The sequence below is a fragment of the Primulina tabacum genome, chromosome 10 (assembly GCF_025594145.1).
Source record: "Primulina tabacum isolate GXHZ01 chromosome 10, ASM2559414v2, whole genome shotgun sequence".
NCBI classification, from domain to species: Eukaryota; Viridiplantae; Streptophyta; class Magnoliopsida; order Lamiales; family Gesneriaceae; genus Primulina; species Primulina tabacum.
Window position 1 is genome coordinate 40,377,123 of NC_134559.1, and position 20,663 is coordinate 40,397,785.

Consider the following 20,663-nt stretch of genomic DNA (forward strand, 5'->3'; position numbering starts at 1 on the left):
TGATTTGAGCCGAAAATCGTCTGTCAACAAGTAATCAAAAATAGAAAAACACGAAAAAGGGTGCAACACGAGGACTTCCCAGGGGGTCACCATTCCTAGTACTGCTCTCGCCCAAGCACGCTTAACTTCGGAGTTCTGATGGGATCCGGTGCATTAGTGCTGGTATGATCGCACCCGACATTGAGTGGGATGTTTATTCTTATATCCCTCGAGTACGTGTGGAGCGGGCGGCGATGGACAATACGCGGCACTGCTCTCGCCCAATCATAACCACGAAGTTAAGCGTTCTGGCGCGATGGCAGAGCTAGGATGGGTGACCTCCCTGGGAAGACCTCGTGTCGCGACCGTTTACGTAAATTATGGATAAAACAGTCGAAATAATTGTTTTAATTAGTTAACCGTCTCCGGAGTAATCTGCGTCATACCCTTCCGCACAGAACCGGCTCACGACAACAAAAATCGATAAATGTTCCCAGAAAATAGAAAAATAATAAGAAGAAGGAAATAACGAATGTAAAGCTATTATTATGCCTGGGATACGATAAAATGGAACCGGAATCGAATTTCGAACTTCCTAAGCGGATTTCTCGAGGAAACGAAAGCTTAACAGAAGCGGTAAATCGCAAATTAGAGGGTCTTAGAGAAGGAATTCGGCTAAAATCTCGTCAGCTCATTGCGTAGTAATGAGTCTCGTCCGTTTGCCCGTTTACAATCAAATTAGCCTACAATTTTGTCCAAATCCGGCAGTGCCCGAGCTACTTTCATTTCACATGTCTTATCTGATCACGATCGAGATTCAGATGATTTGAGCCGAAAATCGTCTGTCAACAAGTAATCAAAATAGAAAAACACGAAAAAGGTTGCAACACGAGGACTTCCCAGGGGGTCACCCATCCTAGTACTGCTCTCGCCCAAGCACGCTTAACTTCGGAGTTCTGATGGGATCCGGTGCATTAGTGCTGGTATGATCGCACCCGACATTGAGTGGGATGTTTATTCTTATATCCCTCGAGTACGTGTGGAGCGGGCGGCGATGGACAACACGCGGCACTGCTCTCGCCCAATCATAACCACGAAGTTAAGCGTTCTGGCGCGATGGCAGAGCTAGGATGGGTGACCTCCCTGGGAAGACCTCGTGTCGCGACCGTTTACGTAAATTATGGATAAAACAGTCGAAATAATTGTTTTTAATGAGTTAACCGTCTCCGGAGTAATCTGCGTCATACCCTTCCGCACAGAACCGGCTCACGACAACAAAAATCGATAAATGTTCCCAGAAAATAGAAAAAAAATAAGAAGAAGGAAATAACGAATGTAAAGCTATTATTATGCCTGGCATACGATAAAATGGAACCGGAATCGAATTTTGAACTTCCTAAGCGGATTTCTCGAGGAAACGAAAGCTTAACAGAAGCGTTAAATCGCAAATTAGAGGGTCTTAGAGAAGGAATTCGGCTAAAATCTCGTCAGCTCATTGCGTAGTAATGAGTCTCGTCCGTTTGCCCGTTTACAATCAAATTAGCCTACAATTTTGTCCAAATCCGGCAGTGCCCGAGCTACTTTCATTTCACATGTCTTATATGGTCCCGATCGAGATTCAGATGATTTGAGCCGAAAATCGTCTGTCAACAAGTAATCAAAAATAGAAAAACACGAAAAAGGGTGCAACACGAGGACTTCCCAGGGGGTCACCCATCCTAGTACTGCTCTCGCCCAAGCACGCTTAACTTCGGAGTTCTGATGGGATCCGGTGCATTAGTGCTAGTAAGATCGCACCCGACATTGAGTGGGATGTTTATTTTATATCCCTCGAGTACGTGTGGAGCGGGCGGCGATGGACAACACGCGGCACTGCTCTCGCCCAATCATAACCATGAAGTTAAGCGTTCTGGCGCGATGGCAGAGCTAGGATGGGTGACCTCCCTGGGAAGACCTCGTGTCGCGACCGTTTACGTAAATTATGGATAAAACAGTCGAAATAATTGTTTTTAATGAGTTAACCGTCTCCGGAGTAATCTGCGTCATACCCTTCCGCACAGAACCGCTCACGACAACAAAAATCGATAAATGTTCCCAGAAAATAGAAAAAAAATAAGAAGAAGGAAATAACGAATGTAAAGCTATTATTATGCCTGGGATACGATAAAATGGAACCGGAATCGAATTTCGAACTTCCTAAGCGGATTTCTCGAGGAAACGAAAGCTTAACAGAAGCGGTAAATCGCAAATTAGAGGGTCTTAGAGAAGGAATTCGGCTAAAATCTCGTCAGCTCATTGCGTAGTAATGAGTCTCGTCCGTTTGCCCGTTTACAATCAAATTAGCCTACAATTTTGTCCAAATCCGGCAGTGCCCGAGCTACTTTCATTTCACATGTCTTATCTGGTCCCGATCGAGATTCAGATGATTTGAGCCGAAAATCGTCTGTCAACAAGTAATCAAAATAGAAAAACACGAAAAAGGGTGCAACACGAGGACTTCCCAGGGGTCACCCATCCTAGTACTGCTCTCGCCCAAGCACGCTTAACTTCGGAGTTCTGATGGGATCCGGTGCATTAGTGCTGGTATGATCGCACCCGACATTGAGTGGGATGTTTATTCTTATATCCCTCGAGTACGTGTGGAGCGGGCGGCGATGGACAACACGCGGCACTGCTCTCGCCCAATCATAACCATGAAGTTAAGCGTTCTGGCGCGATGGCAGAGCTAGGATGGGTGACCTCCCTGGGAAGACCTCGTGTCGCGACCGTTTACGTAAATTATGGATAAAACAGTCGAAATAATTGTTTTTAATGAGTTAACCGTCTCCGGAGTAATCTGCGTCATACCCTTCCGCACAGAACCGGCTCACGACAACAAAAATCGATAAATGTTCCCAGAAAATAGAAAAAAAAATAAGAAGAAGGAAATAACGAATGTAAAGCTATTATTATGCCTGGGATACGATAAAATGGAACCGGAATCGAATTTCGAACTTCCTAAGCGGATTTCTCGAGGAAACGAAAGCTTAACAGAAGCGGTAAATCGCAAATTAGATGGTCTTAAAGAAGGAATTCGGCTAAAATCTCGTCAGCTCATTGCGTAGTAATGAGTCTCGTCCGTTTGCCCGTTTACAATCAAATTAGCCTACAATTTTGTCCAAATCCGGCAGTGCCCGAGCTACTTTGATTTCACATGTCTTATCTGGTCCCGATCGAGATTCAGATGATTTGAGCCAAAAATCGTCTGTCAACAAGTAATCAAAAATAGAAAAACACGAAAAAAGGTGCAACACGAGGACTTCACAGGGGGTCACCCATCCTAGTACTGCTCTCGCCCAAGCACGCTTAACTTCTGAGTTTCTGATGGGATCCGGTGCATTAGTGCTAGTAAGATCGCACCCGACATTGAGTGGGATGTTTATTCTTATATCCCTCGAGTACGTGTGGAGCGGGCGGCGATGGACAACACGCGGCACTGCTCTCGCCCAATCATAACCATGAAGTTAAGCGTTCTGGCGCGATGGCAGAGCTAGGATGGGTGACCTCCCTGGGAAGACCTCGTGTCGCGACCGTTTACGTAAATTATGGATAAAACAGTCGAAATAATTGTTTTTAATGAGTTAACCGTCTCCGGAGTAATCTGCGTCATACCCTTCCGCACAGAACCGGCTCACGACAACAAAAATCGATAAATGTTCCCAGAAAATAGAAAAAAAAATAAGAAGAAGGAAATAACGAATGTAAAGCTATTATTATGCCTGGGATACGATAAAATGGAACCGGAATCGAATTTCGAACTTCCTAAGCGGATTTCTCGAGGAAACGAAAGCTTAACAGAAGCGTTAAATCGCAAATTAGAGGGTCTTAGAGAAGGAATTCGGCTAAAATCTCGTCAGCTCATTGCGTAGTAATGAGTCTCGTCCGTTTGCCCGTTTACAATCAAATTAGCCTACAATTTTGTCCAAATCCGGCAGTGCCCGAGCTACTTTCATTTCACATGTCTTATCTGGTCCCGATCGAGATTCAGATGATTTGAGCCGAAAATCGTCTGTCAACAAGTAATCAAAAATAGAAAAACACGAAAAAGGGTGCAACACGAGGACTTCCCAGGGGTCACCCATCCTAGTACTGCTCTCGCCCAAGCACGCTTAACTTCGGAGTTCTGATGGGATCCGGTGCATTAGTGCTGGTAATGATCGCACCCGACATTGAGTGGGATGTTTATTCTTATATCCCTCGAGTACGTGTGGAGCGGGCGGCGATGGACAACACGCGGCACTGCTCTCGCCCAATCATAACCATGAAGTTAAGCGTTCTGGCGCGATGGCAGAGCTAGGATGGGTGACCTCCCTGGGAAGACCTCGTGTCGCGACCGTTTACGTAAATTATGGATAAAACAGTCGAAATAATTGTTTTTAATGAGTTAACCGTCTCCGGAGTAATCTGCGTCATACCCTTCCGCACAGAACCGGCTCACGACAACAAAAATCGATAAATGTTCCCAGAAAATAGAAAAAAAAATAAGAAGAAGGAAATAACGAATGTAAAGCTATTATTATGCCTGGATACGATAAAATGGAACCGGAATCGAATTTCGAACTTCCTAAGCGGATTTCTCGAGGAAACGAAAGCTTAACAGAAGCGGTAAATCGCAAATTAGAGGGTCTTAGAGAAGGAATTCGGCTAAAATCTCGTCAGCTCATTGCGTAGTAATGAGTCTCGTCCGTTTGCCCGTTTACAATCAAATTAGCCTACAATTTTGTCCAAATCCGGCAGTGCCCGAGCTACTTTCATTTCACATGTTTATCTGGTCCCGATCGAGATTCAGATGATTTGAGCCGAAAATCGTCTGTCAACAAGTAATCAAAAATAGAAAAACACGAAAAAGGTGCAACACGAGGACTTCCCAGGGGGTCACCCATCCTAGTACTGCTCTCGCCCAAGCACGCTTAACTTCGGAGTTCTGATGGGATCCGGTGCATTAGTGCTGGTATGATCGCACCCGACATTGAGTGGGATGTTTATTCTTATATCCCTCGAGTACGTGTGGAGCGGGCGGCGATGGACAACACGCGGCACTGCTCTCGCCCAATCATAACCACGAAGTTAAGCGTTCTGGCGCGATGGCAGAGGTAGGATGGGTGACCTCCCTGGGAAGACCTCGTGTCGCGATCGTTTACGTAAATTATGGATAAAACAGTCGAAATAATTGTTTTAATTAGTTAACCGTCTCCGGAGTAATCTGCGTCATACCCTTCCGCACAGAACCGGCTCACGACAACAAAAATCGATAAATGTTCCCAGAAAATAGAAAAAAAAATAAGAAGAAGGAAATAACGAATGTAAAGCTATTATTATGCCTGGGATACGATAAAATGGAACCGGAATCGAATTTCGAACTTCCTAAGCGGATTTCTCGAGGAAACGAAAGCTTAACAGAAGCGGTAAATCGCAAATTAGAGGGTCTTAGAGAAGGAATTCGGCTAAAATCTCGTCAGCTCATTGCGTAGTAATGAGTCTCGTCCGTTTGCCCGTTTACAATCAAATTAGCCTACAATTTTGTCCAAATCCGGCAGTGCCCGAGCTACTTTCATTTCACATGTCTTATCTGGTCCCGATCGAGATTCAGATGATTTGAGCCGAAAATCGTCTGTCAACAAGTAATCAAAAATAGAAAAACACGAAAAAGGGTGCAACACGAGGACTTCCCAGGGGGTCACCCATCCTAGTACTGCTCTCGCCCAAGCACGCTTAACTTCGGAGTTCTGATGGGATCCGGTGCATTAGTGCTGGTATGATCGCACCCGACATTGAGTGGGATGTTTATTCTTATATCCCTCGAGTACGTGTGGAGCGGGCGGCGATGGACAACACGCGGCACTGCTCTCGCCCAATCATAACCATGAAGTTAAGCGTTCTGGCGCGATGGCAGAGCTAGGATGGGTGACCTCCCTGGGAAGACCTCGTGTCGCGACCGTTTACGTAAATTATGGATAAAACAGTCGAAATAATTGTTTTTAATGAGTTAACCGTCTCCGGAGTAATCTGCGTCATACCCTTCCGCACAGAACCGGCTCACGACAACAAAAATCGATAAATGTTCCCAGAAAATAGAAAAAAAAATAAGAAGAAGGAAATAACGAATGTAAAGCTATTATTATGCCTGGATACGATAAAATGGAACCGGAATCGAATTTCGAACTTCCTAAGCGGATTTCTCGAGGAAACGAAAGCTTAACAGAAGCGTTAAATCGCAAATTAGAGGGTCTTAGAGAAGGAATTCGGCTAAAATCTCGTCAGCTCATTGCGTAGTAATGAGTCTCGTCCGTTTGCCCGTTTACAATCAAATTAGCCTACAATTTTGTCCAAATCCGGCAGTGCCCGAGCTACTTTCATTTCACATGTCTTATCTGGTCCCGATCGAGATTCAGATGATTTGAGCCGAAAATCGTCTGTCAACAAGTAATCAAAAATAGAAAAACACGAAAAAGGGTGCAACACGAGGACTTCCCAGGGGGTCACCCATCCTAGTACTGCTCTCGCCCAAGCACGCTTAACTTCGGAGTTCTGATGGGATCCGGTGCATTAGTGCTGGTATGATCGCACCCGACATTGAGTGGGATGTTTATTCTTATATCCCTCGAGTACGTGTGGAGCGGGCGGCGATGGACAACACGCGGCACTGCTCTCGCCCAATCATAACCATGAAGTTAAGCGTTCTGGCGCGATGGCAGAGCTAGGATGGGTGACCTCCCTGGGAAGACCTCGTGTCGCGACCGTTTACGTAAATTATGGATAAAACAGTCGAAATAATTGTTTTTAATGAGTTAACCGTCTCCGGAGTAATCTGCGTCATACCCTTCCGCACAGAACCGGCTCACGACAACAAAAATCGATAAATGTTCCCAGAAAATAGAAAAAAAATAAGAAGAAGGAAATAACGAATGTAAAGCTATTATTATGCCTGGGATACGATAAAATGGAACCGGAATCGAATTTCGAACTTCCTAAGCGGATTTCTCGAGGAAACGAAAGCTTAACAGAAGCGGTAAATCGCAAATTAGAGGGTCTTAGAGAAGGAATTCGGCTAAAATCTCGTCAGCTCATTGCGTAGTAATGAGTCTCGTCCGTTTGCCCGTTTACAATCAAATTAGCCTACAATTTTGTCCAAATCCGGCAGTGCCCGAGCTACTTTCATTTCACATGTCTTATCTGGTCCCGATCGAGATTCAGATGATTTGAGCCGAAAATCGTCTGTCAACAAGTAATCAAAAATAGAAAAACACGAAAAAGGGTGCAACACGAGGACTTCCCAGGGGGTCACCCATCCTAGTACTGCTCTCGCCCAAGCACGCTTAACTTCGGAGTTCTGATGGGATCCGGTGCATTAGTGCTGGTATGATCGCACCCGACATTGAGTGGGATGTTTATTCTTATATCCCTCGAGTACGTGTGGAGCGGGCGGCGATGGACAACACGCGGCACTGCTCTCGCCCAATCATAACCATGAAGTTAAGCGTTCTGGCGCGATGGCAGAGCTAGGATGGGTGACCTCCCTGGGAAGACCTCGTGTCGCGACCGTTTACGTAAATTATGGATAAAACAGTCGAAATAATTGTTTTTAATTAGTTAACCGTCTCCGGAGTAATCTGCGTCATACCCTTCCGCACAGAACCGGCTCACGACAACAAAAATCGATAAATGTTCCCAGAAAATAGAAAAAAAAATAAGAAGAAGGAAATAACGAATGTAAAGCTATTATTATGCCTGGGATACGATAAAATGGAACCGGAATCGAATTTCGAACTTCCTAAGCGGATTTCTCGAGGAAACGAAAGCTTAACAGAAGCGGTAAATCGCAAATTAGAGGGTCTTAGAGAAGGAATTCGGCTAAAATCTCGTCAGCTCATTGCGTAGTAATGAGTCTCGTCCGTTTGCCCGTTTACAATCAAATTAGCCTACAATTTTGTCCAAATCCGGCAGTGCCCGAGCTACTTTCATTTCACATGTCTTATCTGGTCCCGATCGAGATTCAGATGATTTGAGCCGAAAATCGTCTGTCAACAAGTAATCAAAAATAGAAAAACACGAAAAAGGGTGCAACACGAGGACTTCCCAGGGGGTCACCCATCCTAGTACTGCTCTCGCCCAAGCACGCTTAACTTCGGAGTTCTGATGGGATCCGGTGCATTAGTGCTGGTATGATCGCACCCGACATTGAGTGGGATGTTTATTCTTATATCCCTCGAGTACGTGTGGAGCGGGCGGCGATGGACAACACGCGGCACTGCTCTCGCCCAATCATAACCACTGAAGTTAAGCGTTCTGGCGCGATGGCAGAGCTAGGATGGGTGACCTCCCTGGGAAGACCTCGTGTCGCGATCGTTTACGTAAATTATGGATAAAACAGTCGAAATAATTGTTTTTAATGAGTTAACCGTCTCCGGAGTAATCTGCGTCATACCCTTCCGCACAGAACCGGCTCACGACAACAAAAATCGATAAATGTTCCCAGAAAATAGAAAAAAAAATAAGAAGAAGGAAATAACGAATGTAAAGCTATTATTATGCCTGGGATACGATAAAATGGAACCGGAATCGAATTTCGAACTTCCTAAGCGGATTTCTCGAGGAAACGAAAGCTTAACAGAAGCGGTTAAATCGCAAATTAGAGGGTCTTAGAGAAGGAATTCGGCTAAAATCTCGTCAGCTCATTGCGTAGTAATGAGTCTCGTCCGTTTGCCCGTTTACAATCAAATTAGCCTACAATTTTGTCCAAATCCGGCAGTGCCCGAGCTACTTTCATTTCACATGTCTTATCTGGTCCCGATCGAGATTCAGATGATTTGAGCCGAAAATCGTCTGTCAACAAGTAATCAAAAATAGAAAAACACGAAAAAGGGTGCAACACGAGGACTTCCCAGGGGGTCACCCATCCTAGTACTGCTCTCGCCCAAGCACGCTTAACTTCGGAGTTCTGATGGGATCCGGTGCATTAGTGCTGGTATGATCGCACCCGACATTGAGTGGGATGTTTATTCTTATATCCCTCGAGTACGTGTGGAGCGGGCGGCGATGGACAACACGCGGCACTGCTCTCGCCCAATCATAACCACGAAGTTAAGCGTTCTGGCGCGATGGCAGAGCTAGGATGGGTGACCTCCCTGGGAAGACCTCGTGTCGCGACGTTTACGTAAATTATGGATAAAACAGTCGAAATAATTGTTTTTAATGAGTTAACCGTCTCCGGAGTAATCTGCGTCATACCCTTCCGCACAGAACCGGCTCACGACAACAAAAATCGATAAATGTTCCCAGAAAATAGAAAAAAAATAAGAAGAAGGAAATAACGAATGTAAAGCTATTATTATGCCTGGGATACGATAAAATGGAACCGGAATCGAATTTCGAACTTCCTAAGCGGATTTCTCGAGGAAACGAAAGCTTAACAGAAGCGGTAAATCGCAAATTAGAGGGTCTTAGAGAAGGAATTCGGCTAAAATCTCGTCAGCTCATTGCGTAGTAATGAGTCTCGTCCGTTTGCCCGTTTACAATCAAATTAGCCTACAATTTTGTCCAAATCCGGCAGTGCCCGAGCTACTTTCATTTCACATGTCTTATCTGGTCCCGATCGAGATTCAGATGATTTGAGCCGAAAATCGTCTGTCAACAAGTAATCAAAAATAGAAAAACACGAAAAAGGGTGCAACACGAGGACTTCCCAGGGGGTCACCCATCCTAGTACTGCTCTCGCCCAAGCACGCTTAACTTCGGAGTTCTGATGGGATCCGGTGCATTAGTGCTGGTATGATCGCACCCGACATTGAGTGGGATGTTTATTCTTATATCCCTCGAGTACGTGTGGAGCGGGCGGCGATGGACAACACGCGGCACTGCTCTCGCCCAATCATAACCACGAAGTTAAGCGTTCTGGCGCGATGGCAGAGGTAGGATGGGTGACCTCCCTGGGAAGACCTCGTGTCGCGATCGTTTACGTAAATTATGGATAAAACAGTCGAAATAATTGTTTTTAATTAGTTAACCGTCTCCGGAGTAATCTGCGTCATACCCTTCCGCACAGAACCGGCTCACGACAACAAAAATCGATAAATGTTCCCAGAAAATAGAAAAAAAAATAAGAAGAAGGAAATAACGAATGTAAAGCTATTATTATGCCTGGGATACGATAAAATGGAACCGGAATCGAATTTCGAACTTCCTAAGCGGATTTCTCGAGGAAACGAAAGCTTAACAGAAGCGGTAAATCGCAAATTAGAGGGTCTTAGAGAAGGAATTCGGCTAAAATCTCGTCAGCTCATTGCGTAGTAATGAGTCTCGTCCGTTTGCCCGTTTACAATCAAATTAGCCTACAATTTTGTCCAAATCCGGCAGTGCCCGAGCTACTTTCATTTCACATGTCTTATCTGGTCCCGATCGAGATTCAGATGATTTGAGCCGAAAATCGTCTGTCAACAAGTAATCAAAAATAGAAAAACACGAAAAAGGGTGCAACACGAGGACTTCCCAGGGGGTCACCCATCCTAGTACTGCTCTCGCCCAAGCACGCTTAACTTCGGAGTTCTGATGGGATCCGGTGCATTAGTGCTGGTATGATCGCACCCGACATTGAGTGGGATGTTTATTCTTATATCCCTCGAGTACGTGTGGAGCGGGCGGCGATGGACAACACGCGGCACTGCTCTCGCCCAATCATAACCATGAAGTTAAGCGTTCTGGCGCGATGGCAGAGCTAGGATGGGTGACCTCCCTGGGAAGACCTCGTGTCGCGACCGTTTACGTAAATTATGGATAAAACAGTCGAAATAATTGTTTTTAATGAGTTAACCGTCTCCGGAGTAATCTGCGTCATACCCTTCCGCACAGAACCGGCTCACGACAACAAAAATCGATAAATGTTCCCAGAAAATAGAAAAAAAATAAGAAGAAGGAAATAACGAATGTAAAGCTATTATTATGCCTGGATACGATAAAATGGAACCGGAATCGAATTTCGAACTTCCTAAGCGGATTTCTCGAGGAAACGAAAGCTTAACAGAAGCGGTAAATCGCAAATTAGAGGGTCTTAGAGAAGGAATTCGGCTAAAATCTCGTCAGCTCATTGCGTAGTAATGAGTCTCGTCCGTTTGCCCGTTTACAATCAAATTAGCCTACAATTTTGTCCAAATCCGGCAGTGCCCGAGCTACTTTCATTTCACATGTCTTATCTGGTCCCGATCGAGATTCAGATGATTTGAGCCGAAAATCGTCTGTCAACAAGTAATCAAAAATAGAAAAACACGAAAAAGGGTGCAACACGAGGACTTCCCAGGGGGTCACCCATCCTAGTACTGCTCTCGCCCAAGCACGCTTAACTTCGGAGTTCTGATGGGATCCGGTGCATTAGTGCTGGTATGATCGCACCCGACATTGAGTGGGATGTTTATTCTTATATCCCTCGAGTACGTGTGGAGCGGGCGGCGATGGACAACACGCGGCACTGCTCTCGCCCAATCATAACCACGAAGTTAAGCGTTCTGGCGCGATGGCAGAGGTAGGATGGGTGACCTCCCTGGGAAGACCTCGTGTCGCGATCGTTTACGTAAATTATGGATAAAACAGTCGAAATAATTGTTTTAATTAGTTAACCGTCTCCGGAGTAATCTGCGTCATACCCTTCCGCACAGAACCGGCTCACGACAACAAAAATCGATAAATGTTCCCAGAAAATAGAAAAAAAATAAGAAGAAGGAAATAACGAATGTAAAGCTATTATTATGCCTGGGATACGATAAAATGGAACCGGAATCGAATTTCGAACTTCCTAAGCGGATTTCTCGAGGAAACGAAAGCTTAACAGAAGCGGTAAATCGCAAATTAGAGGGTCTTAGAGAAGGAATTCGGCTAAAATCTCGTCAGCTCATTGCGTAGTAATGAGTCTCGTCCGTTTGCCCGTTTACAATCAAATTAGCCTACAATTTTGTCCAAATCCGGCAGTGCCCGAGCTACTTTCATTTCACATGTCTTATCTGGTCCCGATCGAGATTCAGATGATTTGAGCCGAAAATCGTCTGTCAACAAGTAATCAAAAATAGAAAAACACGAAAAAGGGTGCAACACGAGGACTTCCCAGGGGGTCACCCATCCTAGTACTGCTCTCGCCCAAGCACGCTTAACTTCGGAGTTCTGATGGGATCCGGTGCATTAGTGCTGGTATGATCGCACCCGACATTGAGTGGGATGTTTATTCTTATATCCCTCGAGTACGTGTGGAGCGGGCGGCGATGGACAACACGCGGCACTGCTCTCGCCCAATCATAACCACGAAGTTAAGCGTTCTGGCGCGATGGCAGAGCTAGGATGGGTGACCTCCCTGGGAAGACCTCGTGTCGCGATCGTTTACGTAAATTATGGATAAAACAGTCGAAATAATTGTTTTTAATTAGTTAACCGTCTCCGGAGTAATCTGCGTCATACCCTTCCGCACAGAACCGGCTCACGACAACAAAAATCGATAAATGTTCCCAGAAAATAGAAAAAAAAATAAGAAGAAGGAAATAACGAATGTAAAGCTATTATTATGCCTGGGATACGATAAAATGGAACCGGAATCGAATTTCGAACTTCCTAAGCGGATTTCTCGAGGAAACGAAAGCTTAACAGAAGCGGTAAATCGCAAATTAGAGGGTCTTAGAGAAGGAATTCGGCTAAAATCTCGTCAGCTCATTGCGTAGTAATGAGTCTCGTCCGTTTGCCCGTTTACAATCAAATTAGCCTACAATTTTGTCCAAATCCGGCAGTGCCCGAGCTACTTTCATTTCACATGTCTTATCTGGTCCCGATCGAGATTCAGATGATTTGAGCCGAAAATCGTCTGTCAACAAGTAATCAAAAATAGAAAAACACGAAAAAGGGTGCAACACGAGGACTTCCCAGGGGGTCACCCATCCTAGTACTGCTCTCGCCCAAGCACGCTTAACTTCGGAGTTCTGATGGGATCCGGTGCATTAGTGCTGGTATGATCGCACCCGACATTGAGTGGGATGTTTATTCTTATATCCCTCGAGTACGTGTGGAGCGGGCGGCGATGGACAACACGCGGCACTGCTCTCGCCCAATCATAACCACGAAGTTAAGCGTTCTGGCGCGATGGCAGAGCTAGGATGGGTGACCTCCCTGGGAAGACCTCGTGTCGCGACCGTTTACGTAAATTATGGATAAAACAGTCGAAATAATTGTTTTTAATGAGTTAACCGTCTCCGGAGTAATCTGCGTCATACCCTTCCGCACAGAACCGGCTCACGACAACAAAAATCGATAAATGTTCCCAGAAAATAGAAAAAAAATAAGAAGAAGGAAATAACGAATGTAAAGCTATTATTATGCCTGGGATACGATAAAATGGAACCGGAATCGAATTTCGAACTTCCTAAGCGGATTTCTCGAGGAAACGAAAGCTTAACAGAAGCGTTAAATCGCAAATTAGAGGGTCTTAGAGAAGGAATTCGGCTAAAATCTCGTCAGCTCATTGCGTAGTAATGAGTCTCGTCCGTTTGCCCGTTTACAATCAAATTAGCCTACAATTTTGTCCAAATCCGGCAGTGCCCGAGCTACTTTCATTTCACATGTCTTATCTGGTCCCGATCGAGATTCAGATGATTTGAGCCGAAAATCGTCTGTCAACAAGTAATCAAAAATAGAAAAACACGAAAAAGGGTGCAACACGAGGACTTCCCAGGGGGTCACCCATCCTAGTACTGCTCTCGCCCAAGCACGCTTAACTTCGGAGTTCTGATGGGATCCGGTGCATTAGTGCTGGTATGATCGCACCCGACATTGAGTGGGATGTTTATTCTTATATCCCTCGAGTACGTGTGGAGCGGGCGGCGATGGACAACACGCGGCACTGCTCTCGCCCAATCATAACCATGAAGTTAAGCGTTCTGGCGCGATGGCAGAGCTAGGATGGGTGACCTCCCTGGGAAGACCTCGTGTCGCGACCGTTTACGTAAATTATGGATAAAACAGTCGAAATAATTGTTTTTAATGAGTTAACCGTCTCCGGAGTAATCTGCGTCATACCCTTCCGCACAGAACCGGCTCACGACAACAAAAATCGATAAATGTTCCCAGAAAATAGAAAAAAAAATAAGAAGAAGGAAATAACGAATGTAAAGCTATTATTATGCCTGGGATACGATAAAATGGAACCGGAATCGAATTTCGAACTTCCTAAGCGGATTTCTCGAGGAAACGAAAGCTTAACAGAAGCGGTAAATCGCAAATTAGAGGGTCTTAGAGAAGGAATTCGGCTAAAATCTCGTCAGCTCATTGCGTAGTAATGAGTCTCGTCCGTTTGCCCGTTTACAATCAAATTAGCCTACAATTTTGTCCAAATCCGGCAGTGCCCGAGCTACTTTCATTTCACATGTCTTATCTGGTCCCGATCGAGATTCAGATGATTTGAGCCGAAAATCGTCTGTCAACAAGTAATCAAAAATAGAAAAACACGAAAAAGGGTGCAACACGAGGACTTCCCAGGGGGTCACCCATCCTAGTACTGCTCTCGCCCAAGCACGCTTAACTTCGGAGTTCTGATGGGATCCGGTGCATTAGTGCTGGTATGATCGCACCCGACATTGAGTGGGATGTTTATTCTTATATCCCTCGAGTACGTGTGGAGCGGGCGGCGATGGACAACACGCGGCACTGCTCTCGCCCAATCATAACCATGAAGTTAAGCGTTCTGGCGCGATGGCAGAGCTAGGATGGGTGACCTCCCTGGGAAGACCTCGTGTCGCGATCGTTTACGTAAATTATGGATAAAACAGTCGAAATAATTGTTTTTAATGAGTTAACCGTCTCCGGAGTAATCTGCGTCATACCCTTCCGCACAGAACCGGCTCACGACAACAAAAATCGATAAATGTTCCCAGAAAATAGAAAAAAAAATAAGAAGAAGGAAATAACGAATGTAAAGCTATTATTATGCCTGGGATACGATAAAATGGAACCGGAATCGAATTTCGAACTTCCTAAGCGGATTTCTCGAGGAAACGAAAGCTTAACAGAAGCGGTAAATCGCAAATTAGAGGGTCTTAGAGAAGGAATTCGGCTAAAATCTCGTCAGCTCATTGCGTAGTAATGAGTCTCGTCCGTTTGCCCGTTTACAATCAAATTAGCCTACAATTTTGTCCAAATCCGGCAGTGCCCGAGCTACTTTCATTTCACATGTCTTATCTGGTCCCGATCGAGATTCAGATGATTTGAGCCGAAAATCGTCTGTCAACAAGTAATCAAAAATAGAAAAACACGAAAAAAGGTGCAACACGAGGACTTCACAGGGGGTCACCCATCCTAGTACTGCTCTCGCCCAAGCACGCTTAACTTCGGAGTTCTGATGGGATCCGGTGCATTAGTGCTAGTAAGATCGCACCCGACATTGAGTGGGATGTTTATTCTTATATCCCTCGTGTACGTGTGGAGCGGGCGGCGATGGACAACACGCGGCACTGCTCTCGCCCAATCATAACCATGAAGTTAAGCGTTCTGGCGCGATGGCAGAGCTAGGATGGGTGACCTCCCTGGGAAGACCTCGTGTCGCGACCGTTTACGTAAATTATGGATAAAACAGTCGAAATAATTGTTTTTAATGAGTTAACCGTCTCCGGAGTAATCTGCGTCATACCCTTCCGCACAGAACCGGCTCACGACAACAAAAATCGATAAATGTTCCCAGAAAATAGAAAAAAAAATAAGAAGAAGGAAATAACGAATGTAAAGCTATTATTATGCCTGGGATACGATAAAATGGAACCGGAATCGAATTTCGAACTTCCTAAGCGGATTTCTCGAGGAAACGAAAGCTTAACAGAAGCGTTAAATCGCAAATTAGAGGGTCTTAGAGAAGGAATTCGGCTAAAATCTCGTCAGCTCATTGCGTAGTAATGAGTCTCGTCCGTTTGCCCGTTTACAATCAAATTAGCCTACAATTTTGTCCAAATCCGGCAGTGCCCGAGCTACTTTCATTTCACATGTCTTATCTGGTCCCGATCGAGATTCAGATGATTTGAGCCGAAAATCGTCTAGTCAACAAGTAATCAAAAATAGAAAAACACGAAAAGGGTGCAACACGAGGAACTTCCCAGGGGGTCACCCATCCTAGTACTGCTCTCGCCCAAGCACGCTTAACTTCGGAGTTCTGATGGGATCCGGTGCATTAGTGCTGGTATGATCGCACCCGACATTGAGTGGGATGTTTATTCTTATATCCCTCGAGTACGTGTGGAGCGGGCGGCGATGGACAACACGCGGCACTGCTCTCGCCCAATCATAACCATGAAGTTAAGCGTTCTGGCGCGATGGCAGAGCTAGGATGGGTGACCTCCCTGGGAAGACCTCGTGTCGCGATCGTTTACGTAAATTATGGATAAAACAGTCGAAATAATTGTTTTTAATTAGTTAACCGTCTCCGGAGTAATCTGCGTCATACCCTTCCGCACAGAACCGGCTCACGACAACAAAAATCGATAAATGTTCCCAGAAAATAGAAAAAAAATAAGAAGAAGGAAATAACGAATGTAAAGCTATTATTATGCCTGGGATACGATAAAATGGAACCGGAATCGAATTTCGAACTTCCTAAGCGGATTTCTCGAGGAAACGAAAGCTTAACAGAAGCGGTAAATCGCAAATTAGAGGGTCTTAGAGAAGGAATTCGGCTAAAATCTCGTCAGCTCATTGCGTAGTAATGAGTCTCGTCCGTTTGCCCGTTTACAATCAAATTAGCCTACAATTTTGTCCAAATCCGGCAGTGCCCGAGCTACTTTCATTTCACATGTTTTATCTGGTCCCGATCGAGATTCAGATGATTTGAGCCGAAAATCGTCTGTCAACAAGTAATCAAAAATAGAAAAACACGAAAAAGGGTGCAACACGAGGACTTCCCAGGGGGTCACCCATCCTAGTACTGCTCTCGCCCAAGCACGCTTAACTTCGGAGTTCTGATGGGATCCGGTGCATTAGTGCTGGTATGATCGCACCCGACATTGAGTGGGATGTTTATTCTTATATCCCTCGAGTACGTGTGGAGCGGGCGGCGATGGACAACACGCGGCACTGCTCTCGCCCAATCATAACCACGAAGTTAAGCGTTCTGGCGCGATGGCAGAGCTAGGATGGGTGACCTCCCTGGGAAGACCTCGTGTCGCGACCGTTTACGTAAATTATGGATAAAACAGTCGAAATAATTGTTTTTAATTAGTTAACCGTCTCCGGAGTAATCTGCGTCATACCCTTCCGCACAGAACCGGCTCACGACAACAAAAATCGATAAATGTTCCCAGAAAATAGAAAAAAAAATAAGAAGAAGGAAATAACGAATGTAAAGCTATTATTATGCCTGGGATACGATAAAATGGAACCAGGAATCGAATTTCGAACTTCCTAAGCGGATTTCTCGAGGAAACGAAAGCTTAACAGAAGCGGTAAATCGCAAATTAGAGGGTCTTAGAGAAGGAATTCGGCTAAAATCTCGTCAGCTCATTGCGTAGTAATGAGTCTCGTCCGTTTGCCCGTTTACAATCAAATTAGCCTACAATTTTGTCCAAATCCGGCAGTGCCCGAGCTACTTTCATTTCACATGTCTTATCTGGTCCCGATCGAGATTCAGATGATTTGAGCCGAAAATCGTCTGTCAACAAGTAATCAAAAATAGAAAAACACGAAAAAGGGTGCAACACGAGGACTTCCCAGGGGGTCACCCATCCTAGTACTGCTCTCGCCCAAGCACGCTTAACTTCGGAGTTCTGATGGGATCCGGTGCATTAGTGCTGGTATGATCGCACCCGACATTGAGTGGGATGTTTATTCTTATATCCCTCGAGTACGTGTGGAGCGGGCGGCGATGGACAACACGCGGCACTGCTCTCGCCCAATCATAACCACGAAGTTAAGCGTTCTGGCGCGATGGCAGAGCTAGGATGGGTGACCTCCCTGGGAAGACCTCGTGTCGCGACGTTTACGTAAATTATGGATAAAACAGTCGAAATAATTGTTTTTAATGAGTTAACCGTCTCCGGAGTAATCTGCGTCATACCCTTCCGCACAGAACCGGCTCACGACAACAAAAATCGATAAATGTTCCCAGAAAATAGAAAAAAAATAAGAAGAAGGAAATAACGAATGTAAAGCTATTATTATGCCTGGGATACGATAAAATGGAACCGGAATCGAATTTCGAACTTCCTAAGCGGATTTCTCGAGGAAACGAAAGCTTAACAGAAGCGTTAAATCGCAAATTAGAGGGTCTTAGAGAAGGAATTCGGCTAAAATCTCGTCAGCTCATTGCGTAGTAATGAGTCTCGTCCGTTTGCCCGTTTACAATCAAATTAGCCTACAATTTTGTCCAAATCCGGCAGTGCCCGAGCTACTTTCATTTCACATGTCTTATCTGGTCCCGATCGAGATTCAGATGATTTGAGCCGAAAATCGTCTGTCAACAAGTAATCAAAAATAGAAAAACACGAAAAAGGTGCAACACGAGGACTTCCCAGGGGGTCACCCATCCTAGTACTGCTCTCGCCCAAGCACGCTTAACTTCGGAGTTCTGATGGGATCCGGTGCATTAGTGCTGGTATGATCGCACCCGACATTGAGTGGGATGTTTATTCTTATATCCCTCGAGTACGTGTGGATGCGGGCGGCGATGGACAACACGCGGCACTGCTCTCGCCCAATCATAACCATGAAGTTAAGCGTTCTGGCGCGATGGCAGAGCTAGGATGGGTGACCTCCCTGGGAAGACCTCGTGTCGCGACCGTTTACGTAAATTATGGATAAAACAGTCGAAATAATTGTTTTTAATGAGTTAACCGTCTCCGGAGTAATCTGCGTCATACCCTTCCGCACAGAACCGGCTCACGACAACAAAAATCGATAAATGTTCCCAGAAAATAGAAAAAAAATAAGAAGAAGGAAATAACGAATGTAAAGCTATTATTATGCCTGGATACGATAAAATGGAACCGGAATCGAATTTCGAACTTCCTAAGCGGATTTCTCGAGGAAACGAAAGCTTAACAGAAGCGTTAAATCGCAAATTAGAGGGTCTTAGAGAAGGAATTCGGCTAAAATCTCGTCAGCTCATTGCGTAGTAATGAGTCTCGTCCGTTTGCCCGTTTACAATCAAATTAGCCTACAATTTTGTCCAAATCCGGCAGTGCCCGAGCTACTTTCATTTCACATGTCTTATCTGGTCCCGATCGAGATTCAGATGATTTGAGCCGAAAATCGTCTGTCAACAAGTAATCAAAAATAGAAAAACACGAAAAAGGGTGCAACACGAGGACTTCCCAGGGGGTCACCCATCCTAGTACTGCTCTCGCCCAAGCACGCTTAACTTCGGAGTTCTGATGGGATCCGGTGCATTAGTGCTGGTATGATCGCACCCGACATTGAGTGGGATGTTTATTCTTATATCCCTCGAGTACGTGTGGAGCGGGCGGCGATGGACAACACGCGGCACTGCTCTCGCCCAATCATAACCACGAAGTTAAGCGTTCTGGCGCGATGGCAGAGCTAGGATGGGTGACCTCCCTGGGAAGACCTCGTGTCGCGACCGTTTACGTAAATTATGGATAAAACAGTCGAAATAATTGTTTTTAATGAGTTAACCGTCTCCGGAGTAATCTGCGTCATACCCTTCCGCACAGAACCGGCTCACGACAACAAAAATCGATAAATGTTCCCAGAAAATAGAAAAAAAATAAGAAGAAGGAAATAACGAATGTAAAGCTATTATTATGCCTGGGATACGATAAAATGGAACCGGAATCGAATTTCGAACTTCCTAAGCGGATTTCTCGAGGAAACGAAAGCTTAACAGAATCGTTAATCGCAAGTTAGAGGGTCTTAGAGAAGGAATTCGGCTAAAATCTCGTGAGCTCATTGCGTAGTAATGAGTCTCGTCCGTTTGCCCGTTTACAATCAAATTAGCCTACAATTTTGTCCAAATCCGGCAGTGCCCGAGCTACTTTCATTTCACATGTCTTATCTGGTCCCGATCGAGATTCAGATGATTTGAGCCGAAAATCGTCTGTCAACAAGTAATCAAAAATAGAAAAACACGAAAAAGGGTGCAACACGAGGACTTCCCAGGGGGTCACCCATCCTAGTACTGCTCTCGCCCAAGCACGCTTAACTTCGGAGTTCTGATGGGATCCGGTGCATTAGTGCTGGTATGATCGCACCCGACATTGAGTGGGATGTTTATTCTTATATCCCTCGAGTACGTGTGGAGCGGGCGGCGATGGACAACACGCGGCACTGCTCTCGCCCAATCATAACCACTGAAGTTAAGCGTTCTGGCGCGATGGCAGAGCTAGGATGGGTGACCTCCCTGGGAAGACCTCGTGTCGCGATCGTTTACGTAAATTATGGATAAAACAGTCGAAATAATTGTTTTTAATGAGTTAACCGTCTCCGGAGTAATCTGCGTCATACCCTTCCGCACAGAACCGGCTCACGACAACAAAAATCGATAAATGTTCCCAGAAAATAGAAAAAAAAATAAGAAGAAGGAAATAACGAATGTAAAGCTATTATTATGCCTGGGATACGATAAAATGGAACCGGAATCGAATTTCGAACTTCCTAAGCGGATTTCTCGAGGAAACGAAAGCTTAACA

At 45.2% G+C, this 20,663-nt stretch overlaps 26 non-coding genes across 26 annotated transcripts; all 26 read right to left on the reverse strand.

The window, feature by feature from the left end:
• Positions 1–57: 57 nt before the first annotated feature.
• LOC142514011 (5S ribosomal RNA) lies at positions 58–176 on the reverse strand. Its single transcript, XR_012809927.1, has one exon. It is a non-coding gene; the product is annotated as a 5S ribosomal RNA (ribosomal RNA).
• A 681-nt stretch (positions 177–857) lies between these two features.
• LOC142508617 (5S ribosomal RNA) lies at positions 858–976 on the reverse strand. The gene has a single exon (XR_012806824.1). It is a non-coding gene; the product is annotated as a 5S ribosomal RNA (ribosomal RNA).
• A 683-nt stretch (positions 977–1,659) lies between these two features.
• Positions 1,660–1,778, reverse strand: LOC142512927 (5S ribosomal RNA). The gene has a single exon (XR_012808901.1). It is a non-coding gene; the product is annotated as a 5S ribosomal RNA (ribosomal RNA).
• Positions 1,779–2,458: 680 nt separating this feature from the next.
• Positions 2,459–2,576, reverse strand: LOC142511425 (5S ribosomal RNA). Its single transcript, XR_012808741.1, has one exon. It is a non-coding gene; the product is annotated as a 5S ribosomal RNA (ribosomal RNA).
• Positions 2,577–3,260: 684 nt separating this feature from the next.
• On the reverse strand, positions 3,261–3,380 carry LOC142507858 (5S ribosomal RNA). Its single transcript, XR_012806100.1, has one exon. It is a non-coding gene; the product is annotated as a 5S ribosomal RNA (ribosomal RNA).
• A 684-nt stretch (positions 3,381–4,064) lies between these two features.
• Positions 4,065–4,183, reverse strand: LOC142515208 (5S ribosomal RNA). Its single transcript, XR_012811063.1, has one exon. It is a non-coding gene; the product is annotated as a 5S ribosomal RNA (ribosomal RNA).
• A 681-nt stretch (positions 4,184–4,864) lies between these two features.
• LOC142507715 (5S ribosomal RNA) lies at positions 4,865–4,983 on the reverse strand. Its single transcript, XR_012805964.1, has one exon. It is a non-coding gene; the product is annotated as a 5S ribosomal RNA (ribosomal RNA).
• A 683-nt stretch (positions 4,984–5,666) lies between these two features.
• On the reverse strand, positions 5,667–5,785 carry LOC142516525 (5S ribosomal RNA). The gene has a single exon (XR_012812315.1). It is a non-coding gene; the product is annotated as a 5S ribosomal RNA (ribosomal RNA).
• Positions 5,786–6,468: 683 nt separating this feature from the next.
• Positions 6,469–6,587, reverse strand: LOC142516537 (5S ribosomal RNA). The gene has a single exon (XR_012812326.1). It is a non-coding gene; the product is annotated as a 5S ribosomal RNA (ribosomal RNA).
• Positions 6,588–7,270: 683 nt separating this feature from the next.
• On the reverse strand, positions 7,271–7,389 carry LOC142516548 (5S ribosomal RNA). The gene has a single exon (XR_012812337.1). It is a non-coding gene; the product is annotated as a 5S ribosomal RNA (ribosomal RNA).
• Positions 7,390–8,073: 684 nt separating this feature from the next.
• On the reverse strand, positions 8,074–8,192 carry LOC142516560 (5S ribosomal RNA). The gene has a single exon (XR_012812348.1). It is a non-coding gene; the product is annotated as a 5S ribosomal RNA (ribosomal RNA).
• A 686-nt stretch (positions 8,193–8,878) lies between these two features.
• LOC142516572 (5S ribosomal RNA) lies at positions 8,879–8,997 on the reverse strand. The gene has a single exon (XR_012812359.1). It is a non-coding gene; the product is annotated as a 5S ribosomal RNA (ribosomal RNA).
• Positions 8,998–9,679: 682 nt separating this feature from the next.
• Positions 9,680–9,798, reverse strand: LOC142516583 (5S ribosomal RNA). Its single transcript, XR_012812370.1, has one exon. It is a non-coding gene; the product is annotated as a 5S ribosomal RNA (ribosomal RNA).
• Positions 9,799–10,482: 684 nt separating this feature from the next.
• On the reverse strand, positions 10,483–10,601 carry LOC142516596 (5S ribosomal RNA). The gene has a single exon (XR_012812382.1). It is a non-coding gene; the product is annotated as a 5S ribosomal RNA (ribosomal RNA).
• Positions 10,602–11,283: 682 nt separating this feature from the next.
• Positions 11,284–11,402, reverse strand: LOC142516607 (5S ribosomal RNA). The gene has a single exon (XR_012812393.1). It is a non-coding gene; the product is annotated as a 5S ribosomal RNA (ribosomal RNA).
• Positions 11,403–12,084: 682 nt separating this feature from the next.
• LOC142516619 (5S ribosomal RNA) lies at positions 12,085–12,203 on the reverse strand. Its single transcript, XR_012812404.1, has one exon. It is a non-coding gene; the product is annotated as a 5S ribosomal RNA (ribosomal RNA).
• Positions 12,204–12,887: 684 nt separating this feature from the next.
• Positions 12,888–13,006, reverse strand: LOC142516630 (5S ribosomal RNA). The gene has a single exon (XR_012812415.1). It is a non-coding gene; the product is annotated as a 5S ribosomal RNA (ribosomal RNA).
• Positions 13,007–13,689: 683 nt separating this feature from the next.
• Positions 13,690–13,808, reverse strand: LOC142516641 (5S ribosomal RNA). Its single transcript, XR_012812426.1, has one exon. It is a non-coding gene; the product is annotated as a 5S ribosomal RNA (ribosomal RNA).
• A 684-nt stretch (positions 13,809–14,492) lies between these two features.
• On the reverse strand, positions 14,493–14,611 carry LOC142516653 (5S ribosomal RNA). Its single transcript, XR_012812437.1, has one exon. It is a non-coding gene; the product is annotated as a 5S ribosomal RNA (ribosomal RNA).
• Positions 14,612–15,295: 684 nt separating this feature from the next.
• Positions 15,296–15,414, reverse strand: LOC142514316 (5S ribosomal RNA). Its single transcript, XR_012810215.1, has one exon. It is a non-coding gene; the product is annotated as a 5S ribosomal RNA (ribosomal RNA).
• Positions 15,415–16,098: 684 nt separating this feature from the next.
• Positions 16,099–16,218, reverse strand: LOC142509981 (5S ribosomal RNA). Its single transcript, XR_012808124.1, has one exon. It is a non-coding gene; the product is annotated as a 5S ribosomal RNA (ribosomal RNA).
• Positions 16,219–16,901: 683 nt separating this feature from the next.
• LOC142516665 (5S ribosomal RNA) lies at positions 16,902–17,020 on the reverse strand. The gene has a single exon (XR_012812448.1). It is a non-coding gene; the product is annotated as a 5S ribosomal RNA (ribosomal RNA).
• A 685-nt stretch (positions 17,021–17,705) lies between these two features.
• On the reverse strand, positions 17,706–17,824 carry LOC142516677 (5S ribosomal RNA). The gene has a single exon (XR_012812459.1). It is a non-coding gene; the product is annotated as a 5S ribosomal RNA (ribosomal RNA).
• Positions 17,825–18,505: 681 nt separating this feature from the next.
• LOC142507727 (5S ribosomal RNA) lies at positions 18,506–18,624 on the reverse strand. Its single transcript, XR_012805975.1, has one exon. It is a non-coding gene; the product is annotated as a 5S ribosomal RNA (ribosomal RNA).
• Positions 18,625–19,307: 683 nt separating this feature from the next.
• Positions 19,308–19,426, reverse strand: LOC142516688 (5S ribosomal RNA). Its single transcript, XR_012812470.1, has one exon. It is a non-coding gene; the product is annotated as a 5S ribosomal RNA (ribosomal RNA).
• Positions 19,427–20,108: 682 nt separating this feature from the next.
• On the reverse strand, positions 20,109–20,227 carry LOC142516700 (5S ribosomal RNA). The gene has a single exon (XR_012812481.1). It is a non-coding gene; the product is annotated as a 5S ribosomal RNA (ribosomal RNA).
• Positions 20,228–20,663: the final 436 nt, after the last annotated feature.